The sequence below is a fragment of the Gorilla gorilla genome, chromosome 5 (assembly GCF_029281585.2).
Source record: "Gorilla gorilla gorilla isolate KB3781 chromosome 5, NHGRI_mGorGor1-v2.1_pri, whole genome shotgun sequence".
Classification (NCBI taxonomy): Eukaryota; Metazoa; Chordata; class Mammalia; order Primates; family Hominidae; genus Gorilla; species Gorilla gorilla.
This window is the reverse complement of record NC_073229.2, coordinates 118,123,683-118,148,313: the sequence shown is the minus strand read 5'-3', so window position 1 is coordinate 118,148,313 and position 24,631 is coordinate 118,123,683. Positions and strand designations below refer to the sequence as shown.

At 35.1% G+C, this 24,631-nt stretch overlaps 1 long non-coding RNA gene across 4 annotated transcripts in view; it reads right to left on the bottom strand.

Moving 5' to 3' along the window:
- LOC129534183 (uncharacterized) overlaps window positions 1-24,631 on the bottom strand; it is a 154,405-nt gene that overhangs the window by 77,931 nt on the left and 51,843 nt on the right. For all 4 annotated transcript variants that reach the window (XR_008680653.1, XR_008680652.1, XR_008680654.2 and 1 more), the window contains 2 exons: window positions 23,084-23,182; window positions 18,926-18,965 (listed from right to left, as the gene is read on the bottom strand). This is a non-coding gene — a long non-coding RNA (uncharacterized lncRNA). The remainder of the gene's footprint in view (window positions 1-18,925; window positions 18,966-23,083; window positions 23,183-24,631) is intronic.

Genomic DNA, 24,631 nt, shown 5'->3' with positions numbered 1-24,631 from the left:
AAATGAGTCTGCAATCTGATTAGGTAGCATTAAAAATGAGCTTTTAGCTGCTAATAAGCTTCCCCTTGGTTACACAGCCTGTTGTTTTTCTGAGGCAAAGAGAAGAGGGAGCTGCGTGAGCCACTGTTTGCAGTGTATGAATATGATGACAAATGGGAAGAGGGCATGGATGTTGATGAAGAAGGTTTGATTAGCAATTGGCAGCATGAAAACTTCTGAATTATTTTGCAAATTTAAAGAAAGGTTACACATGCAGTTGGTGAGCAGAATTATAGACACAAAAATAGAACTATCTGAAGAAGCAGACATTTTGTTTCCATGCATGTGATTTGGGTATTTTTGCATCTCTTTATCTTTAATCAAAACTCCAGGCTAGGATCTTGATACAAAGCCGATGAAATTGACTTGCATGGTGCTTGGCCATCAAGCAAATGTCGGTGGCATTTCCCCAGGCCACACCAGTCTCGGATAACAGTGGAATGACAATAAGTAACAGAATGTAAATGATAAGTGCAAAGCTTCAGCAGACTGTGAGAACACATGAGGTCACATTTAAGTTAATACTCCAAATCTCTACACTGGAGCCTCCACCTGTTTGACTAGCATAGGGAACTCTAGGCCATTCCAAGTATTCTTTTCCCCTAAATATTTGCAATACCCCAAACATTGCATGTTGCTTTGGGATGTCTCAGCAATAAATCACAAATAAATTTACTAGAATCGTCTAAAACAAGAGGAAAAAAATGTTTTCTAATAAAAAGAACAGAGGTATTGGTGTTTTATCCCTTACTCACTAGCATCATCAAGCACACAAATTCTGTCCATTGCTCACCCTACCATTACCAGAGGACTGCCTTGGTGTATTAGTTTTCTGGGGCTTCCATGATAAAGTACTACAAACTTTGTGTCTTTAAAAAAGTAAAAATTATTCTCTGACTGTTTTAGGGGCTAAAAGACTGAAATCAAGTCACTGACAGGTCTGTGCTCCCTCTAGGGAAGAATCCTTCCCTGCCTCTCCCCAGCTTCTGGTGGTTGCTGGTAATCCTTGATGTTCCTCAACTTGCAGCTGCATCATACTAATCTCTGCCTGATTGTCACATGCTTTCTCCCTGTGTCTCTGTGTGTCTGCACTTTCCTATTCTTATAAAGAATCAGTCAGCCGGGCGCGGTGGCTCATGCCTGTAATCCCAGCACTTTGGGAGGCCGAGGTGGGCAGACCACGAGGTCCAGAGATCGAGACCATCCCGGCTAACACGTTGAAACCCCATCTCTACTAAAAATACAAAAAATTAGCCTGGCATGGTGGCATGAACCTGTAGTCCCAGCTACTTGGGAGGCTGAGGCAGGAGAGTCACTTGAACCTGGGAGGTGGAGGTTGCAGTGAGCCGAGATCGCACCGCTGCACTCCAGCCTGGGCAACAGAGTGAGACTCCATCAAAATAAAATAAAATAAAATAAAATAAAATAAAATAGTATCAGTCATTGGTTGAGGTCCTGCCTTCCTCAAATATGGTCTCATCTCAGTGCGACTACATCTGCAAAAGGTCTTCTTTTCCAATCAAGCCACATATAAAAGTTTCTAAGTGGACATGAATTTAGGGAAGATGCCTTTCTACCCAGTACATTTGTTCTCTCACTCTCTTACTCATATTTGAAAAATGCAGCAGCTGTTGCAGATGTCAGGTTCTCAACCCAACTAGATTCAGGGTCACAAAAGAATAGTTTGTATTTTTTTTTCTTGTTTTCAGAAGGAATAGTCCATTCCCAAAAGGTTCACCAATTCCACTGGGTCTCCTTGGTGAGAAATGGTTGCCCTTACTAAACCATTAATTAGCCTGGAGAAAAAACAATTTCCATGACTGGTGTAAACTAAGCATATTTTTATTCCTGGATTATGAAAGGATTCATTTTTACTGAAGCACACAAGTACCAAATTCTGAACAGAATTAGTGTTCTTTGGCAAATAAGACTTATGTGACAAAGAAGGAGTTTGAAAATGGCTGTTAAGTTGGCAATAAAAGTCTGTCATATTCAAGTTTCTTTACAAGAGAATCAGTCCTGGCGATTCTCAAGACCAAAAAAAAAAAAAAAAAAAAAAAAAAAAGCAATGAATCAGTTACATATTTCAGGTTTAGACTCTATAATTCCAATTCTTTATTAATTCTAATACACTCCCAATTGATTTATAATTCTCACATTGACTTGTCTCAGTTGTTTCGATCAGTGGAACCACCAAAGAACAGCCCGGGCTATGGATGCTTCTGCCTACACATTTGCCACTGATAAAAAACAAAACAAAACAAAAATACTACCAGTTTTTGCCTTTATCTTTAAAGACTTAACAGTTTGAGCCTGAATAGTCCCAGTTAATCACTCTTATAATCCTTTGTATAACTCTATGTGTTCATGGAATGTATGGTATTAAGGAATAAATTGTGTCCCCCTTAGATTCATATGTTGAAGTCCTAATCCCCAGTACCTCAGAATGTGACTGGAAACAAGATCTTTAAACAGGTATTTAAGGTAAAATGAGTTCATACTGGTGGGCCCTAATCCGATATGACTGGTGGCTTTATAAGAAGAGATGCGTACGCACGCATGCACATGTGCAGAGGAAGGAACGTGTGAGAACACAAGAAGGCAGTCATCTACAATTCAAGGAGAGAGGCCGCAGAAGAAACCATAGATGCTGGCGCATTGCTCTTGGACTTTCATCTTCCAGAACCATGAGAAAATGAATTTCTGTTGTTTATGCTACCCAGTCTGTGGTATTTTGTTATGGCAGCCCTAGCAAACTAATACAGACAGTTTCAGTGTCAGAGGGGCTGAGGACTCATATCAGCCATATGAGGTTAATGAATAACTCAAAGAAAGAAAGTCCTAGAGTTTTCAGATTTCTCGTGAATCTAATCTTTTACCACACATGCATGCACACACATAATCATTCTTGTCAAGATGTGCCCTGGTACCAGAAAGGCTGATTCAGAACACACTTTTAATATCTGTCGTCTGCTACTCAGCTAAGTGGCAGTCCCCTTAAGAATCCTCTCTGTTAGTTTAATGAATCCTCATTGCCTGGATTATCTGTAACTTTTTCCCTCATCAGTAGACTGCTTGGCCAGTGCTCACTGGCAGATGCGCTAGTGACAAGCTTCCTGATGGCAGGATATGTCGTTGTTAAGTGAGCAAACACTAGAGTCACATTTTCTGTGTTTGAATCTATTTTTCTAGGCATCGCTTTGGGCAGGTTACTTAAGACTTCTTTGTCTTTACCACATCATCTAAACGATGGGGATAACATAGCAGCTTACTTTACAGGCTTGTTAAGTTTAAATGACGTAATATGTATAAACTTTTGAAGTTTCAAATGAATGGAAGCTAGAAATAATAGCAGCAACTCCCTCCCTCTGTTGAAGCAGCACTGCACTGTGGAGTGGTAGCAATAAGTTGGAAGGAACGGATGAGCTTCTCCCTGAACCTTCCTCACCTTGATGTCAAAGCAGCACAGTCCATGCTTGAGCTTTCATGATTACATCTCTCATTATTTGTTTTCTGTGCCTGTGTCTCTCACCTTGTCTCTTCTTCCACACCTCTATCCCCATTGCTGTCTCTTAGCTCAAACCAATTCTTAGCACCGAGGAATGAAAGGAATAGATTACAGCTGCTTGTTTATTTAAAGTTGCAGTTGCTTCAACAAAGAGTTACTGATACACATAAGCAATGAGCAATGCATTGTGCTTGACTTGCAGTGAGAAAAGACACATTCCCCACCATCATGGAGATAACTCTCCAGCAGATGCTGTAAGCAATTAGCTGCCAAGAAGTACAAGTCCTATGGATGCATAAGGTATGGAATGAACTACTTCCTGTGTGGAGAGTTGGCTGTCAATTAGCCAAGCTAGGATAGGGAGGGGAGAGGATCCAGGCAGAAACAAAGTATGAGTGAAGGTCCTGAAACAACGTAGGGGAAGACAATTTGAGAAAATGAATGCTGACTAGTATGTCTGAAGCAGGGAGAGCTAGTGTCAAAGCACAAAAGGATTCCAAAAGTCAACAAGGTCCTGATTCAACAAGACCCTGTAGGTCAAGTTAAGTACTTTAATCTTTATCTAAAGAAAAATTTAAGGCATTGTGCAATAGGACAACATAAATATACATGAGTTTCTAAGAGATATTTCGGCTGCAATACAGGTAGATGCTGGATTGGGTAACCGCAGAGAGGGAATGAAAAATGTTCACAGAAAGTCCAGTTATGAAACTATAATAATATTTGAGGTGTCAGATGATTAGGTCATTTGCAGGTGGCAGATGGATGGATTTGAGATATGTCAGCAAGTTTTTGTGACTGAATAAATTCTAGACTTAGAGCTCAAGTGCTGTTTGGATGGTTGTGCCATTTACCAAAGTAAACAGGATAAAGACAAGAATGGAGCAGGATTAAAGATGATGACCTCGGTTGAGCTTATGTACTTACTTATGTGTCTATTAATAATAGATCTATAATTCTGGAGCTCAGAGGAGCATTTTAAGCTAGAAGACAAAATTTGAAAATATTTTTTACAGGAGAGACAGCTATCACTTATGAAAATGTAGTCAAGGTAGAGAATTTAAGTACAATCTCAAATAGTTGCTGTGAAGACAGAATTTAATCACAAGATGCACTTGGCTTAGTGTTTGATGGACAATTAGATGCCTTTCAATAATTGGTGGTTATTATCTTTATTTTTATTTATTTTCACACTAATATATGAGGTTAGTACTGATATTAATCCCATTTTACAGATTAGAAAGCAGAGAGGTTAACATATTTGCCACCATCACGCAATTAGTGAGACTCGGAGCCAGATTTTAGTCCCATATTCATGTTCGTTTAAATCCAGAGCCCATGTACAAACCTTTCTTTCTTCTTACAATGAATTCAAATCTATTTATTATCAGTGTAGTATTTCTTTGAGTATCAGGTTTTCTGAAAAGAGCCAGGCTAGTAAATAATCAGGTCATTCAAAAATTCCACTCCTGATATTGCCCATGAAAACCTGTATAAAATAATTAAAGAGTTGTTTTAAAAAAATATATGAATTAACATTAACAAAATTGCCAGTATGCAAAATCCATGTGTTTTTAGCAAAATATTACAACTTTTATTACCCTGAAAGTAGTTGTTCAGTCAGATATCATTGGTTTGTAAGGTATCCTTGATTTAAAATGGAAGAATTAGCTCTTGAAACAAAGAGAGACATTTGTTACATCTTTAGAATACTCATTTTGAGGCTCATCAAGGGAGCTCCTGGAGGGCTTCTGTGTGTGATGCATTTTTATTCGCAAAGAGTGAAGCTAAGCCCTGCATTGTCGTTTGCAAGGTACTTGTTTGAGTTATCTGGTGCTGAATTATGAGAGCAAGTCCATCATTTAAGTGTTATTGCTCTTTTTCTTTCTGGCTCTTTGCTCCTCTTCCCAGACTTTGCTAAGGTACTTCAGTGGCTATAATGAAGTGAATCCAAATTACTAGTTTGAGACCAGCAAGAGACCTGACTTGCAGACAAAATATTCTTTTAACATTTCACTGAACTAATCGTCCTAAAAGATTTACTCTGCCTTTCATAAGCTCTTCCTTGGCTTTGATTTTTTTTCTCTTCGTGTGTCTTGGTTTAGCTAAAGGAAGTTTCAAAATGTCGACCTGAATGTTTTAGTAAAGTTGTCACAAAATTTCCTTTTGTATATGTATTTAGTTGATGATTTTAAACTTATAGAAAATAGAACAAGACCGATCAGACTAGCCTTAACATTTTCCTGTTTATATATAGACACACAAAATATACACAGTATGTTTTCTGTGACAAATTATTAGACTCTGACCAATATGCATAGTAAAAAGAAATGCATGAGGTTTCAATTTACTCTTCTGTGGTAAAAAATATCACATTAGCTCACATGAAATTTTGTTAAGATATTAGAGCATAGAAACAATATTACACTATTAAAGAGCTTTAAGGTCTATGAAAGGACAAACAGGAGGAGTGTTAGCATTTTATAGAATCAAATATATGTCACCGTCACCCTTAATTCCTCACCTATTTGAAACTTTTAAAATTGACACAGTAGTAACCCCAGTGGAGTTCAACCCATCACCTTTATATTGATGAAAACTGGATTATATGTCATGACTTGATCTGTTAAGTAAGCGGACTTGCCAAAACTGTAGTGCTAAAGGAGTAGTCCCATTCAGGTATGAACACAGGTCAAAATCCACTGGCTTTTCCTAAGAATACTGCATCTATAAAACTCACCACACTAAACCACAGAAAACGTGTGTTTACACACAGGCATATTTCAAAGAGAAAAAACCAACAAAAAGAAGAGTGTGAATCAAGCAGGCTTAGTTCCTTCTTTCAAAGTGACCATTCCAACCAATCAATCTTCCTCCCTTAAACGGAAGGAGAGAGAAAGCAAACTGAGGTCAGCAATACTACTGAAATGATGACTCCTTCACCTGAAAACTTGAGGAAGGGCAAATAAATGTGCCCTTTAAGTAGGAGGTCACAAAAGGATTTACAAAACAGAGTGTCATAGTGTTTTGTTTCTGTTAGTAAATAGGTATTTTCCCTCAGTTAAAATGAAGGGTATTTTAACTCTAGACCTCATTTAAGTTTGAGTCTTGATTAAAAAAAAAAAAAAATGACTCAACTACTAGGAAGCCCTGAAGAATAGTTGTTCAATTTTACACTCCAATAAGGATTACAAGTTTCGAGTTCCCTAATGCTCAACACGCCATTCCTTATTTGTCAATAGGTGTCCATCCTGTCATTACCAATGGAATTAGGTATCCATAGTTGCCTCCATCCAGACCAGGGAAGTCTTGTCACCCAAATTTGCTGCTTACACCACACTCATTTGGCCACAGGTGTTTGCTTATCTGGGATCTATGAAGTAAGAACCACATATACCATTACTAGTGAGGTAATATAACATGTTTTACACAAATTTCAGAAACTATAGACTAGAAAGCAAAGGCCACATGGATCACCTTCTAAATATATTCCACCCAGACTGACCATTGTAATAAAAATATTCAAACTCAAATAATTAAATTAGCAATTATATTTCTTGCATTTAGAATATCCACATTGTGGTCACCTGGAATCTTTACATCTTCTAATACGTAAGTGCCTTCTATTCTCACAGTATTCACTTCCTGGTGGAAAAATGAAATTAGGTAAAGTGGTAAATGTTTTATACATGCCATGGGCAACAGGGATTCAGTTTAATTTTGTGATTTCTCTGGAGTTCTAACAATTATATACCTCAGTGGTAACCTATACTGGTTAATTTTATGTGTCAATTTGACTAAACTAAGGGAGGCTCAGATAACTAGAAAATTATTATTTCTGGGTGTATCAGTAGAATGAGTAAAAAAGATGGCTCTCACCAGAGAGGATGGGCATCACCCAGTCTGTTGAGAGTCCCAGTTGAACAAAAGGCAGAGGAAGGGTGAACTTGTTCTCTCTTCTTGAGCGTGAACATTCTTCTTTTTTCCTTCAACATTAGCACTCCTGGTTCTTGGGCCTAAGGACATGAACAAGAACTACTTTCCTAGGCCTCTGGCTTACAGAAAGAATATTGTGGGGCATCTCATGGTCCATGAGAGTGTGAACTAACACTCATTATAGATATAGATATATATAGATAAAGATATAGATCTAGATAGACATAGATATATACAGATATACATAGACCCTACTGGTTCAGTTTTTCAAGACAACCCTTATGAATACATAACTCCAAGGCAATTTTGTACAAAAAAGACCACCCTGTTTATTTTATCATTTTGATCTGCTGGTATTTGATATGCCTTCCAAAGAGGAGGAGAAACACACAAATTTGTTATGTATAGGTGTTTTAGCATAGGGTTATACCCTTTAACATTAATAGTTTATGCATTAACTCTTAACCAAAGGATATATCTTTTCTACCTTTCTTTCATCTTTGCCTTATGTCCAGTGTCTCCTGCCTCTCTCCACCTTGCATTGTCCCAACACATACATACCTCACTAAAAATGAACACAAGGAAGTTTCCTATCTAAATTTGACTGAGCTCCAATAGGTGGCAACTGACTTTTTCTAAGTGTAGATAAGGGGTAATAAATCAGATATATGTCTTAAAATACACTCTAATTCATTTTTGTTTATTCTAAATTTTCAGTAAAAGCTAACACCACCCTGAAGTTTTGTGTTGTTGTATTGTAATGGGAAGAAATTTATGAGCCCATGAAAGAGACTGAGCCATACTCTGATAACACTACTATCTTTCCCTGAAGCCCTGTTTGTATGGCACAGTCTCACCAAGGTGGAATTGGCATGCATCTGTCCTTCATATACAAGAGTGGAATGAAGAGAAACATCCTTCATGGTGGGGGAGAAATATAATATTTAGAAGAGAGGTCTTCCAGTGAAAAATACAAAAAACACTGTAAGACAACCTCCCTCTCCCATACAAACGAAAGAAAATAGTACTTTGAATAGGAGGGAAAGTATAATTACAATGCCAATGTATAATATACATAATGTGTTTCACTAACAATAACGATTTAGAGTGCTTAGCTCTAGAGATTTGGGAAAATTGTGTGAACCAAAGAGACAAAGCTTATTAAAGCCTGTACAAAGAGAATAAAACAAAAGAATCTATTGATCGTTATGCAAACTTTGTTTGAAACAGAAACAGAACCATGTTATCAGAAGTCAACAACTTCCTGGCCCTGTTGAAGTGAAATAAATAATCTTAAAAAGAGTGAAGTTGTTATCACTGTCACAATAGAGCCTGTGAGAAACTTGAAACAGAGGAAAAGTTTTACCATGAATGGTGTTACCAGAGATCCCTATTTATGGTACCTATTCAGGAGATCCATCCCTATGCATCCCTATGCAAGGGTCCTGGTTTTCACCTATTTTCCGATATCTATCAACAGTGCCACTTCCATTCTCGGTAGTCTTGGTTTGAATAACAAATGACATGATCACTCTAAATACAACCCTATACCTCTGATGAGACTAAAATATATCTCAGTGTCCTAGACGAACTTTGGGATCCAAGGCTCCATACTTGGTTATCTACTCCAGATAAAGATGAGACCTTCTTTGGTCCAAAAGACAATCCAGTGTCAATAAAGTCAATAGTCTGTTTCTCCCTCTCCTGCATCTGCCTGAAGCCCAAGATAGGTTTTTGACTTCCCCCAGTGGAGTAGAAAAGTCTTGCCCAAGTCACAGTTGGGCCTTAATAGGCATGAGTCTAGGTTCTGAAGGCTATCTGACAGCAGTAACTAAGTGACAGTAAAAATTTAGACTTGTTTTTATTTAAATTTAGATTTGTTTCTGAAAGTCAGGCTCTGGAAAAGTGGAACATCGTCATTTATCAACCATACCACCTGAGTTAGGTGGAAATAGTAAAATCATTCATTCTTTTTTTTTACTCATTTGCTTTTTCATGGAAAAATATTTGTGAAACATTACTGCATACTATGCTATTGCTGTCCTCAGATATATATCTGTGTCAGCAAAAATAATTTATGATCTTACCATGATCCTGATTCTTCACTGGGAAACTGAAGTGTTTTCTTGAAGGAGAGTGGAGAACTGCAATTCTGAAAGTTACATGGGGAACTTTAAACAGGAAATATTTTGTTCTTATCCTTCAAATTTTTGAAGTCTGGGTTATACAAATTCTATATATACACAAAAAGAGAGACTAAGAAAAAAAATTAGATGAAAATTACACGTCATTATCATGAAACTACAAAGAAGGTAAGATGTATTTTGGTACTATCTTGAGTACCACTGTCTTGAAGATTCAAACTATAAAGCAGGAGGCCACCAGACTTCCACTTCTATTTTGTATCATCATGTAAATATTACTTCAATTTTTTTGCTGATCAAACAGAATCAACCTTCCTATTAGAGAACATTTTATTAGAAAATGCTTTGAATATGCACTTGGTGAATGGTTGTTATATACAGACAATAAACAAAACCTGGCATTCACAAAGGCATTGGCATTCTAAAAAACTCCTTTTCTGAGCCTATCTTCCTAATAGTTCCCATTATCTACGGCGTGCTTGACTTCACACACATCAGCATATTCATTTTACAGCCCCCTTTGTAAACATTCAAACTCCACTCTGCAAACTTTCAACTCACATTTTTATTTGTGCATCAAACACATCAAAGAACAAAAGATCTGTGGGAAAATTATGCACCACCACATAACTCCTTTTTTTCAGAGCATAGAGCCTAAATAAGTATCCCTAGAGTCTTTTATCCAAAGCTTTGCTCCAAAAATGAATTATACCTCCCACTTCCTCATCTTCTACTGTCACCTACTTTGCAGTTTATCTCCTTATTTGTACTTTTCTAAATTCTGATGACATAAAGAAAAAGGAAAAAAGAAATAAGCACATATGTATTAGAAACTGTAGAAAGGCTATCATGACACAATATAAAAGATAAAGAAAATAATGAAAAAATAATGATTACTGACTTACATAGCTCATTTCTTAACGTAAATAAAATATCCTAAAGTGTAGTCAACCTATTCGCACATGAAGTAAGGACCAAATCTGGCTAGGAAACAAAGTAATGTGAAAACCGTAAGCTTAAAGCAATCAGAACTGATGGAAATGGCTAATGAGAAAATTGATCTGTTTGCATGGTAGAGAAAGTGGAAATAATTTCTTTCACATTACACAAATCAAGGCTTCATAATTAGATTTGACACAAATACATGTATAACCTCATTGCATGGGACATTAGGTTGTACTACAAAGTAATTTAAGTTGAAAATGTAAGTTCCATTAACAAATAAATTCACCAACCTGATAAGACCAGGAACATATTCATGATAAAATAACAGAAAATCAATAACACTTTACTAATTTAAATATTTAGTGTAGCCTGGGAGAACAAAATGAAGGAAAAGAATACTGAAATCTAATTGTATCGCTCAGATTCAGTAAAATGTGAATAGTAAACAAGCAAAATACATATTAAAAATTAAGTGGCACTTTTTTCAATTTATCCCAAATTAGTTGTGTTACTATATATTCACTCAGTGCTAGTTTACTATAGACAGAAAATCAAGGAAAGACTAGCATTCTGACAATCCTAGAATTTAAATTACCTGTATATTCATTACTCTGCAGTTTTATTTACCATTAAAAAATACAAGAACAAGTCAAAGACCTATTATGGTTGGGAAAACGGTGAGAACTTTCAGAAAAGTATATACTAAGGTCTTTCTTATACCTGGAGCTAAGAAAAAATATAAATATATTTTATTTTTACTTATTTGAAAGGAATGGAATAACTATAGTAACATTTGGTTTGATTTATATTCTGGCAATTGAAAATACTCAAAAGAGAAGGAGATTGTTTGGTAGTCTCTTACATGCTTTCCTTAAATGTGCCAGCCAGTTATCATCAATTCATTTTTTCTCACATCCAAATGTACCCTTAAATATCTGATTTGAGATCATGAACTGCACTCTCTAAGCATTTCTTCTTTACAATGGATATATATTTTGTCACTGGAAGGTGCTGGAAGGGCACTGCAAGAAGGAGAGGGAGCTTATCTTCCCGGATCCAAACTGCTACTTTTGCTCTGCCTTGCTCCTGCTACATAGAATGTCATCAATGTGTGTGTCAGTGAGGAGGGTGGAAGGGAATTCCTCCAAACTGCAAATCCCTCAGTGACCTTGCTTCCTTGGCCCTGACCCTGACAACACCTTGTCATGGCCCTCCTTATGCAGACATTTATTGATCTAAGACATGTGCCTGCAGTGCCTGGACCCCATCTGTGTGCCTACACACCAGCTTCAGCTTGACTATGACTCACAGAGTTGCTTCATGTGGCCTTCCCAATGCAGACTAAGAGCTCCAAACCTCCTACAGGTGGTGGCTCACTGACTTCCCTGTTTGCCTGCACACAAATGTGTCTTGCCTTTGCTGTGGAAGGCTGTTTCCTGCTTGCACAGTGACTATGGACCAGATCTAGCCTGGGCAACAAAGTAAAATTTTTTGCCACTCATTGGGTTACAACTATATCTTCTTCATCAAGGCCTTGGAATGGGACCTCCCTTCTCAATTTGTCCTTTCTGAGTGACTTTCTCTCTACCTTAAAGCATCCTTCATAGTTCTCTTTATATTTGTATAGTAGCCTTGTATGTCAGTGGTCCTTAGTTCCATCCCCATTTTCCATAATTGGCTAAGACTAACAAGTCTCAGCATGTATTCTTCTTCATGGCTATAATTTACTACAAGGAAAGGGTACAAAGAAAAATCTGCCAAAGGAAAAGTTGTATTGAACGAGGTTCCAGGTAACAAGAGTCTTCTCCAAGTCAAGTCACAAAGAACTCAATTTTTTCAGCATCAAATACTGACAACTATACGTGAGGGATTATCTATTAATGGAGATCATTAGAGATGCAGCAGCCAGGGATTTTATTGGAGGGGGGTCACATAGGCACCCTCTTACCTAGTATATATCAAAACTCTAGACTCCTGAAAGAAAACAGGCGTTCCACCTTAAACAGATAATTTTCATAAACAGGTTAGTCACTGTGAGCCATTTTTTATCAGGGAATGGTTGAAACCCTTCTAGAATCCAAATTTCCAGAAACCAGACAAGGTCCAACTTTGGAACCAATCCTTTCTAAGAATAGTCATTTCAAGCCTGTTAAGTTAACTATTTTTCTTCACACCTAGCATCGTTTAATAATTCTTTATATTAAGCTTCTTCTGTTGAAATTGTGGTGAGGTTTCTATCTCTTAATTGAACTTAGACCAATATGTATACAATTACTTCTTGGGGCATATTAGATTTTTTCAATGTTACACTAACTTCTAATCTCTTCAGAAAATACTTAGAAAATTACTGCTGCAGAATACTAAATATTATCAGAAGTTAGCCTCATGACACCAAACAACGGCTCAATTTAGGCAATTTAGGAGAGGAAATTTGGACAGCTGGTAGCTAGGTTTATGTCTATGCCCAAAAGTCATTTTAGACTACAGCAAGCAAAAAAAGGAACAAGTGTGAAGTCTGTGAAACATGTTCTTGTTTTTATGTTAAAAAAAAACTTTTCTTTCAACTATTTTGCTATATTTTGAATATTCAAATTATTTTAAAATATTCATTAAGAAAAAGGATTGGCTACTTTAAAATTCTATGAGCTTAAATATAGGAAATGGGAAAATGTTAAAACTGGAGATAGCAGAAGCAAAATGTATTTTACACATGTCCTACGAAACAGGTGGGAAATTGAAAACGTAATGCAATCATGTGGGAAACTCATTCTGAGTACTTTCTGATAAGGCAAAACTGCCATCAAGCCAGGGTAGTACCCAGGCTACTGTTGTTACCTTTGAATTTTATTTATTTAGCTCCAGCAAAAGCTAAAAAGCAAAAGCTGAGTTGAAAAGGGCCATTTTTTTTTTCCTGTGGATTTCAGATTTATTGAATTCTTGGAAAGCAAAACTGAAGAATTCCTGACTAAAGGCTTTCTGGTAAGTACCTATGAAAAGCTATGATTCCTATGCATAGCAGGATGAAGAGAGACTAGCATACGCCTCTCTGATGTTGCAAATAGTAGATACAAAGTAGAGGCCATCTGTCATCAAAACTCCCCTGAGAAAGTAGGTTCTGTTTGGACTTTGGTGGTAAAGAATCAAATAATTTCAGAAGGTAAATATGCTATACTTAAAAGCCAGCCAGCCTAGCCCTATAAGCTTACAGATAGGGAGTTAAGGGAGCTACAGGAGAGAGAACGTTATATGCCAAAGAAGCACAAGTTATGAGTACTTGCTGATTACCAGTAAGATAGTAGAAACAGAATTCGTAACTATAATACAAATACAAGTCAATAATCTTTTCATAGACCATTTGATCCTATTAGAGCGAACACACAATGTTAGAAACTTATGACTCCTAACAGAAAAGCTGAATAAGAATGCAATGTGGTAGGCATCAAGAGAGGTTATGTTAAAATCATCGTATACTTGAAACATCAGGGAGGGGACTCACTTTGGATTTTATAATTTACCTTTCTTTTATCTGCTATATATTTTATACAAGTTTTTAGAGGCCATTTTAATTATTACTCTTCCTGATGATTTATCTAGTATATCTTCATGTAAACAGCATAGTTGATTTGAGAGGTTTTTGGTTTTGCTTTTGACGATTTACACTGGTCACACGAGATCCAATTAATCAGATGCCTAGCACCAGTACTTCAGACTAACATTCAGCAAGAGTTAGCACCCTTATCTTGCCCTACTATATTTTACACTTTCTGACAGTCTGTAGCATTGCCATCCTTGTTATCTTACAACAGTAATTTAATTATGGCTTAAAGTTTTAATTCAGCTGCCAAATACAGACATGATTCATGTGGTCTTGAGGTGTTACAGTGTACAGGTTTTTTTCTGGGTCGTTCTGTACCCTAATTTAGCATTTAGTGATGCATTTCATCCAATAAAGATTATCTCCTTCAACATCCTTAATTACCTTGGACATCTTCATGAATGGGGAATTGAGATGTTATTTATATTTTTAGCCAATCCTGAGTGTAGGAAAGATAACTCTTATACTCAGGCATATGTATTTCCACATAAGTCTCTCACGTTTGGTCTAAATTTGGCTAATGGGTGGTAGATAAACAAATGAAAACAACCAAGGCAGTCTTTCAAGTGTGTACAGACAGGTCTATGGCCATGGCAGGGCTTCTCTTCTCAGCACTAAACTTCATAATTTTATCAACTTTTCTTTTTATATTACTCTGCTCCTACCAAACTCTTTAGAGTAATCTTATATATTTTCAATGCTTTCCCAAAATAAGAACTCAAAAACTGAGCTCAATACATCTCATCAATGCAGACTACAGTAGCATGTTTCTAGTGTACTACTATTAATGAATTAATAAATTACTTTAATATTTTACACAATGTTTTCATAGTTATCAAATTTCCTGAGGTATAACTTTACACAAATAGCTGTAGAAAAAGAGCCCCCTCTTACTTTTAAAAAGTGAATAAATAAATAAATAAATTTAAAGAGTACAAATTCAGCTTTGTTACATGGATATATTGCTTAGTGCTGAAGTCTGGACTTTCAGTGCAACCGCATGAATAATGTACATTGTACTCATTAAGTAATTTCTCAGCCTTCATCCCTCTTCCACTCTCCCCTTTTCCAAGTCTCCAATATCTGTTATTCCACACTCAATTCCAAGTATGTACATTATTTTGCTTTCAGTTATAAGTGAGAAAATGCAGTATTTGACTTTATGTTTCTTAACTATTCTTTTGTAGTGAATTTTATGAACATGAATGCATGTCTTAACTTTTATTTCTGTAGATTGCACTTCTTAGATTTTGATACTTTTTAAACCTCAATTCTATCATTCATTAACTCTTCCAATCCAGTAATATTTGTATTTGTAGATTTAATAAGGAAACTATCTAAGTTCACCACCGCCCCCCAAAAAAAACTAAATGAAGGTGAAAGCCCTATGATGTTAGGTATCAGAGGGTAACTCTCAACTTCCTGATTTCATATCCATTTATGTGTTATATAATGCAGTTTGGGAAAGAGTGTTTAAAGTACAACCTTTCATTATATAAAAAACTATTCCACTAAATTACTTAATTGGCACTCCTTTAGCGTGCTTACTTAACAAACTAAAAACCTTTCACTGAACTCAGCACACATTTCTTGAGATTTTACACAAAGATACTATGAAAAATTTTGAAAAAGCCATGATGGAGAAATTACATCTTAGATATTGTTTCTATAGTTGTTACATTATATACACTCCTTGCAAAACGGATATGAGGCTAGTTTAAAATGATTTCTTTTATCATAATGGTTTTTGTTCTGATCCTTTCAGAGGTGTATATCCAATACATTAAATGAATTGAAAGTGTATTTCATCGGAAATCCACACAAATACATGCTAGAGGAGAGATATGGGAAACATGAATTAATTGCATTTTTCACAATTGGACTGCAATACTAAAGATAGAAGTAATGGTTTCAAAAGTTAAAAATTATTTAATCGGAGATGAAATTTGGACATCATTCTAGGAAATACCAAGACCAGGATATATTAGTTTGTTGTCCGAAACTCTGCAGGTTTATAAAAATAGCTTCTCCAGTGACAGAGAAACATGTTTGGTTTTGTATAACAGCAAAAATTCAATGGAAATATAGTTGATTAAGAAAGATAGATCAAGGTGGGACAAATGACCCTATTGACCCTATTGAGACAGAAAGCCACAGTCCGTGTTCTGAAGCCAGGATTCAGACTCTTGACATTTGGGCCCCAAAGTCTCTGCTCCTATTCACTTCAGTATGCCACTTTTTGTTTGTAATTCATGTCTCAGTGTGGAAGTCGAACATTTGCCCTGTTTGGAAAGCAGCTATATGAGCAATTCGGGAATTAGAGTTATAAAAAAGGCATTTAAAATAATCTATAACATTAATACTTTAAGCATTCATTATCATTCCTATCATTTAATCATTATCATGTAATTGTTATTACCAAGACTGATAGAGATAGATATTATACTATATAAGTTTTACCTGTGTTTCATATACGTTGTTTGATTTACATGTTACAGATATATGGTTTACATATTATAGATATAACAAGAAACGGACTCTCCCTCCAGGTTTCTCACTTTTAGTCTGCTATTCTTCTATCCTACAAAATAAGTTAAAAACCATTGGAAAAAATCACATGGAACAGGTCTCTTAACAGAAGTCAACTGAGCATTTTATGCACTTTTGTTTCCAGCTTTACTGAGATGATTGACAAACAAAACGTAAAAGTATTTAAGATGTACAACAAGATGTTTTGATATATATACATTTTAAAATGATTACCACAATCAAGCTGGTTAACATAGATCTATCACCTCACAGAGTTACCACACTGTGTGTGTGGTAGAACACTCCTAAACTATTATCTTAGAATAGATCAGAGAAGATAAGCCCTATTCTCAAGTATACATTATTATTAATTAACTATAGTTACTATACTATTAGGTCTCCTGAATTTATTAATTCTTTAACTAAAAGTTGTACCTTTAACTAGCGTCTCTCATATCCCCTGCCTCCCAACCTCTAGTAACCACTCTACTATTCGCCACAATAAAATATTATTCAGCTGTTAAAAAAAAGAAGACAAAAAAAGAAAGACAGAAAGAAAGAGAAAAAGAAAGAAATCATACTATTTGCAACAATGTGGATTAACCTGGAAGACATTCTGCTAAATGAAATATGCCGAGTACAGAAAGAAAAATACTGTGCTGTCTGGTAGCACAGTAGGGCAATTAGAGTTAACAATAATTTATTGTACATTTCAAAATAACTAAAAGAGGGAAATTAAAATGTTCCTAACACAATTATCCTGATTTGATCATTGCACATTTTATGCTTGTATCAAAATATCAGTGTACCCCATAAATATGTACAGCTATTATGTATTCATAATAATTAAAAATGAAAGCACTGTAAAATGAAAAAATGAGACAATGTGACTAAAAAACTGAATTTTAAATTTTATTTAATTGCAATTAATCTAAATTTAAGTAGATATATGTAGGTATTGGTTACCATACTAAACAGTGCAGTTATAGAACATAACATTACCGGTTTTTGGAATAGAGTCATTTGATCACCTTAACCTGGAACTTCAGATCTGATTTCTCTAGTGAAAAACTAATTTCTTAAAATAAAATGTTATGCAGACCATAATATATAAATCAGAAATGGGCGAAGCCACCCTGGTCAATGTGTCAAGGAAGGGGAAACCTGGATTTTGCAGAAAGAGTAGAGGTTAGCAGCTGGACTCTCAGATCCCTACTTACACTCACATCAGAAACAGCTAAGGGACCACTAAGACACTGAAGAACATGATTTGAAAGCAACTGATGAAAATGTTTCAGTGCCTCTGGCATCTTTCAGGATTTCTTAAATATTTATAAAATTCATTTTATGATTAACTCATTTTAAAAACATTTTTCAAGAGATTTCCACTGTGCTATCAGCAATGATGCTAAGATTAATAAAACACAACTATTGCCCTCATGTAACTTAAAATTTAAGATTTTGTAAAAATCCAACATTGCAATTTTAGTGTGTTAAATTCTATAGATGATATAGGTATAAAGAACAGGGTGGGTAAGTGCAAAGGAAGGAGAAATAATGCTTAACTGAAGACATAACACATAGGCTGAGTCTTGAAAAATTAGCGTGAATCAGGAGGACAAGGGGTGTCGGTTGGGGCAGGATATCCTCAGTACACAAATTCTTGTAGTATACTAAGTAGTCGTTATTTAAAGGTAATGAATCTTCCCTTTACCCAAAGCCAGGTAAAATTTTCTTTTCTTATTTGTTGAGACTTAATCATTTATTATAATCATTTCTTCATTTTCTAATTAAAAGATAAATATCTTTGAAATAAATGAGAAACCAAATAGTATTTAAGTCCTTTTGCCTTCTCTATTATATGGATTCTTTAGGCCACATTTTTCCAACTTGAAAATAAAATCAACTATTTTGTCCCTGCTTTCAACAGATCTAGTAAAGCAGTGAGGAGAGAGAGGTGCTCCACTGGGAATATTATGAAAAATGTATGTAGAGGTGTATACCCCAGAATATCATGTGATAAAGCAGCTATAAAAATGATAATTTATTTGTGTGGGAATTTATAGTTTGTAAACATTTTCATATTTTTATTTATTTGTTCTGAAGGTATAGTGGACAAATAATTATTTCTGGTCAAACAATTATTTCATGTTTTATGAAAGCATGTAACAAAAACAAGTAATCCCTGATTATTGCAGAAATATCTGATGTTTTATAGATTTGTCTTACCTATTTCAAGAGGCAGGCAATCTTAACAAAGAATAGATGCCTACAGAAAAAAAAGAGATAGTTTTATCAAGTTAACCCCAATTACATTAATTTGGAAACACTTGAGCTTGAAGAAAGAGTATTGAATCATAAAAAGAAAGGTTGAAAAAAAGAAATTAATAACAAGTTAACAATAGAGCATAGAATATATTTTAATTATAATAAAATATCAGGAGTCAAGAATAGCTAGTTGAAAAGTATAAGGACTCAGGCTATCCAGTTAAAAATCTTTTGGCAACAATGCTTGTGGTGAACATTCTATAGAATATTATATGTAAATACCATAGGTAAGAATATTTATAAATAAAAAGTTGTTAATTTCATACTCAGAGGACAGATGATAGTATATAAACAGCTATAGACATTAAGTAGAAAAATTATCTTCTTTAAAAATGAACATCTATTGAATTTCTTACATGAAAACCATAGTTACCATTTTCTTTTCTCAAACATTGTTACATTAATGTTCACTTACTGTCTATACATTTTCCTTCAAGTTGACATAAATATATGGGTTACAGACTGTAGGCAACTCAGAGAGTATTACTTCTTGATGTTCATTGGTGTCTAGCTGATTTATTTTTGAACTCTCTGCTATGTCTATCCTGATGGCATGTGCTATAATGATCAATGTGAATGAGATGTATTTCCTGACTGAGCCAATATAAAAAGCATGAAAGTGAAACATTGCAGAAGGGTAAAGTCATTTTTATTTCTGCTTAGAAAAAACAAAACAAAAAAAAACATACTTTACTGCCTTTGACCTTTTGGTTTTTTTTTGTGTTAGCCATCATATCATCCATTCTTAAAAAAACAATCACTTCCAAAGTGGCATAAAATAAACAAAGATATTGGGTAGAGGATGAAAGTATTCAGTAACACCCAATGTATAACAGAAAAGAAAGATTTGCAAATCATCGACTACAATGTATTTTGGTTAAGGTTTTTTATACATATCAAGATTTAAAATACATTTTCAAGATGTAAAATATATTTTCAATATGTTTTCTCATGATTCCTCTGAAATTCTGTTATTTCTATGCATTCTTTTTGTATTTTCATCAAGGTCTAAATATTTAGATATATAAAGATGATTAAATACAGTGTGGGGTCTACTTTAATTCAAACAATAATAAAATTGTGAAATTTAAAGAACACAAATATTTAAAAACTCCTATTTATTTTTTATGTATCTTAACTTACTATTGTAGTTAAGTTTCTCATGATTTCATTTTACAAAGGGAGAGGCTGAGGTGATTAAGATGCTTGCTCAAAGTCAAGCACTAAATGATGGTTTAGTAAGGTCTTTCTGATTCCTGAACCATCCTGTCCTTTGCACATATGTGTGTGTGTGTTTGTGCATGTATATACACACACATATACATATATATATACACGTATACATATATATATACACATATATATATACAAACATAGTCTAAATGGCTTAGAAATTGCCTAGTTAAGTGCCCTTTAGACAGAATAACTCATTTAAACTTCCAAAGAACTCCATCATGTAAGTACAATTACTCTGCAATTTCTCAATGAGGAAACAGAGAGAGAGTGTTTAGGTGACTGGCCCAAGGTCACAAAGCCAGAGAGTGAAGCCATATATATATATATAGTGGGTATGGGGGTGGTGTGCATGCATGCACATGTATGTATTTATGTGTGTGTGTCTATATATAGATATATATCCTCCTAAATACTATCAATGTTTCTCTATGTAAAAACATTATGGATCATCTAGACAACGTTCCTCGGTTTTTGGTTTGGGAAACTAAAGGACTAAGAAATTCTGTGAAGAGTCCAATTTTAATAAGTGAGTTGGTGTGAGAGCCAGAAACTAGAAAATGTCTCTTGAGCTTCCTCTAGGGTACTTTTCATTACATCATGCTGTTTCTGTATTATTACCATAAATTTTTGCCTATTCAACTTAACATATTAATGCATGTTTTAACCAAGGTGTGAAAATACAGATATTCTGTCAGTTGGCTGGCATTAATAATGACCCCAGATATTAATGGTTCAGCAGTTTTTACCCCTAGTTGTGCTCCAGAATCAATCAGTGTATATAATTATTGTAAATATAAATGTGCAAGTGTAAACCTTGGAGTTTCTGACATAGTTGGTCTATCTTGAGGCCCTAGAATTTGTGTTTTAATAAAGTTCTACCAATATCGTCATACAAACAGTAACAACAATTTTAGCTAACATATAATCACTTAACAAAGCGGTCTCAGTGCCAGACAATGTCTAAGGCTTGTAGACAGGATAACTCATTTAAACCTCCAAAGAACCCTATCATCTAAGTACTATTACTATGCAATTTCTAGATGAGGAAACTGAGACAGAGAGAGTGTAGGTGATTGAGTCGAGGTCACAAAGGCAGAGTGTAAAGCTAGGATTTAACCACCACTATCATGGAGCTCTGTGATCTTAAGCAATACATTACTCAATTTCACCGAATCTCTTCTTTGGGGAGAAAAAAAATTAGAAAGATGGAATCTTAATAAATATTATGCCTATTCATAGATGAAATAGAAAAAACTAAATGTCTTTTTCTAGTTACAAAACTAGTGAGAGACTGAATATGCTACTCCAGGCCCAGTGTTTTTTCTCCAGCAAATTTACCTTTCCATTATAGCAATTTTGCTTTTCTCTAATTGTGATATTAAATGTATTATTCATAATTCTCCATTACAATAAATCTTTGGTTGTATAATACAAAAAGTTGATCAGAAATATATTGAGAAACTAACAGAATTGCTAAAAAGGTGGTTCAACACTCAAGTTTCAGGAACGGTGGTCCAAAACACTCCAGGAACTGGCTTGAGAAAAACATGACGGAGACTACTGCTACCTCTACTACGTTCAGCTGCCAGGAACTCAGTGTGACTGCCACCAAGACTCTGATGCATTGCCATCAGCTCTATAACCACAGTCAAAATTTTAACCACTATTCCTCCCAGAAATCCACTAATCAATTTTGCCATCTTGCCAATGAATAGACCCTACACAGAGTGTACTTACCCATGGGAATTACTGCCAGATAAAGCTTCACCCAGGCAAGTGCAATTGTTGAAATACTGAGTATGGTCCTGTGCCATAGCTGCGAGAGTGAGAACATGCACTCTTAGCCTATGTCTATTTATAGATTGAAGAGAAAAAGCTAGGGGAGGTAGAACTCCTAAAGCAAGCAATTCTCAAAACACAGCAAGTTTGTTCAAGAGATACTAGAAAGCCAAAAAACATTGGGATAACAGATTTAGGGAAGGATGATGTTTATGTGATGAGATATTTGAAATCCAAGCCCTTGGAGTGTTAGTTGGATGAAAGGATATACCATTAGGAGAATCCCTCAAAAATAAGTTTTAACTGTATTATTTTAAAAAGGCTGAGAAAGTTATTTTCCAGTTCTGCATCTTGGATTTGGAGGCTTTTGACAGCTTAAGGTATATTAAAAATAATAAAATCTCAGAGAAAAATCTAGATTTCAATACTACTAATATTTATTACTAGCAATGTAGTCCTGGATATGTATTTTTCTTTCCATTTCTGAAACCATATCCGTATCAGGGAAGTAGAAATAATATCCCTTTCTTCACAGAGTTGTGTGAGAATTAAATGAGATAGTACAAGTAAAATACCTGATACCAAACTATTAGTCTACTTTCTTCATCCCCTTGGGGGGATTTTTGCAATATATTGGAGATTTTTGAAACCAAAATCATTAATTAAAATACATGCAAATTATTCTGCTTATGGGTTTTCCAATGTAACTTGACCACTCCATCTATTATGACCCACACTACAAAGGAAAAGACCTAACTACTCCTAAATACTATACCTACCACTGAACTTTATTTAAGTATCTATTCATCTATTTATTTGAAGGCAGGAAGAAACTGTGAGATTAAGATGGCTAGACTGCCTACAATCATACAACATACATTTTTCCTTATCTATTCGTTAATAGAATTATGATTTTATTTATTGAGATAATGACTGCTGGAAACCTGTGGAGTGCAGACCATTTCAAAGCCATATGGCTATGCGATTGATTTGTAGAAAGTGCCATACGGAACTTCTGGAAATGTGTGTTGAAAGATGGGGTACCTTTTAAATTTCCTTCTCTCTCTGATTTTCTGCTCCTTGAAGCAAGATTGTAATAACTGAAGCTATGGCATCTTGGTCATCGTGGTCCATGAGATCAATCTGAAAATTAAAATCACATTGGGCAGAGAAAAGAAACAGAAGGAACAAGAGTACATGATCAGTTTGTGTAGCTGCAGCATCACCCTTTCCCTGGACTTCTTACACATGAGAGAATAGATATTTGTGTGTTTTAAAACATTTATGTCTCAACCATACATTACAATAGCCAAACTCAAAACATAACTGATCTATACTGGCTCTCATTTAAATATGTATTTCCAGTACTTATAACGGTACTTAGCAACAGTAAGTATTTAATAAAGGTTAGATTAATTAATTAATTAATTAATTAATGGCTTTAAGCCGAATATAAATGACTTGATTTATCTATTATTTTACATTTTTGGAAATACTGATTCATACAATCCAATTGCCTTCCATTAGAATCTTAATCCATGGTTGATTGTACTATAGAAAATGCCTAAGGTCAGAAATTTCATGTATAAAATTTTGAGTTCTCAGTTCGAATACATGCAAGATGGACTAAATGGCTGGTATCATGACTTACAAAAATGTCATGATCTTTGCTGGGCACAGTGGCTCATGCCTATAATCCCAACACTTTGGGAGGCTGAGGAAGAAAGATCACCTGAAGCCAGGAGTTTAAGACCAGCCTGGGCAACATAGTAAGACTCTGTCCCTACAATTTTTTTTTTTTTAATTAGACAGGCAGGGTGGCATGTGACTGTAATACCAGCTATTCTAGGGGCTAAGGTGAGAGGATTGCTTGAACCTAGGAAATCGAGGCTGCAGTGAGCCATGATCGTGGCACTGCACTCCAGCCTGGGCAACAGAGAACACCCTGTCTCAAAAAAAAAAAAAAAAAAAAAAAAGTCATGATCTTGACGGAACTTATGCTGAGAAATGAAATTTATATATTTTTATCTTTTACTTCAAAAATAAGAAAGATTAAATAGAATAATTACCTAAAGATAAGAAAAATATGGGATCTTTATTTACTTTTTCTAAAAATAATATTATTCAACATGGAAAGCCAGTGAATTAAAGTTGACCTATCTCTATTTGCTTCTTTTGCTAGAGACCTTCTCAAGAGCATGCAAAGTATTCTTTTTAGCTAACTTTTGGCAAATGTGCAATAGACCAGAAACAAATTTTACAGGAGGAGCTCAATCTTGTGTGTTCGCTATTTTCAATGGGTAATTTAGTTCCAGCATGAGAATTGTTTCAGAAAATAAGCACTAATAGGAATATGAACAGTGGATATAAAAATTAATATGAAACATGCAATCTATTTACCTTTTCTATTCTATTTCTTATTCTCTCTTTTTTCTAAAAGCCTGGCTTTGTCTTTTAAAGGCTTCCCTTGTATTATTGAGAAAGGTATAGGAATGAGATGGGATACAGAGTACAGTTGGAAAATTGGTTTAGATACAAGGGAGAGACACCTAAGACAAAGGAGGTAGAGCTTGACAGCAAAGGTAACGAACA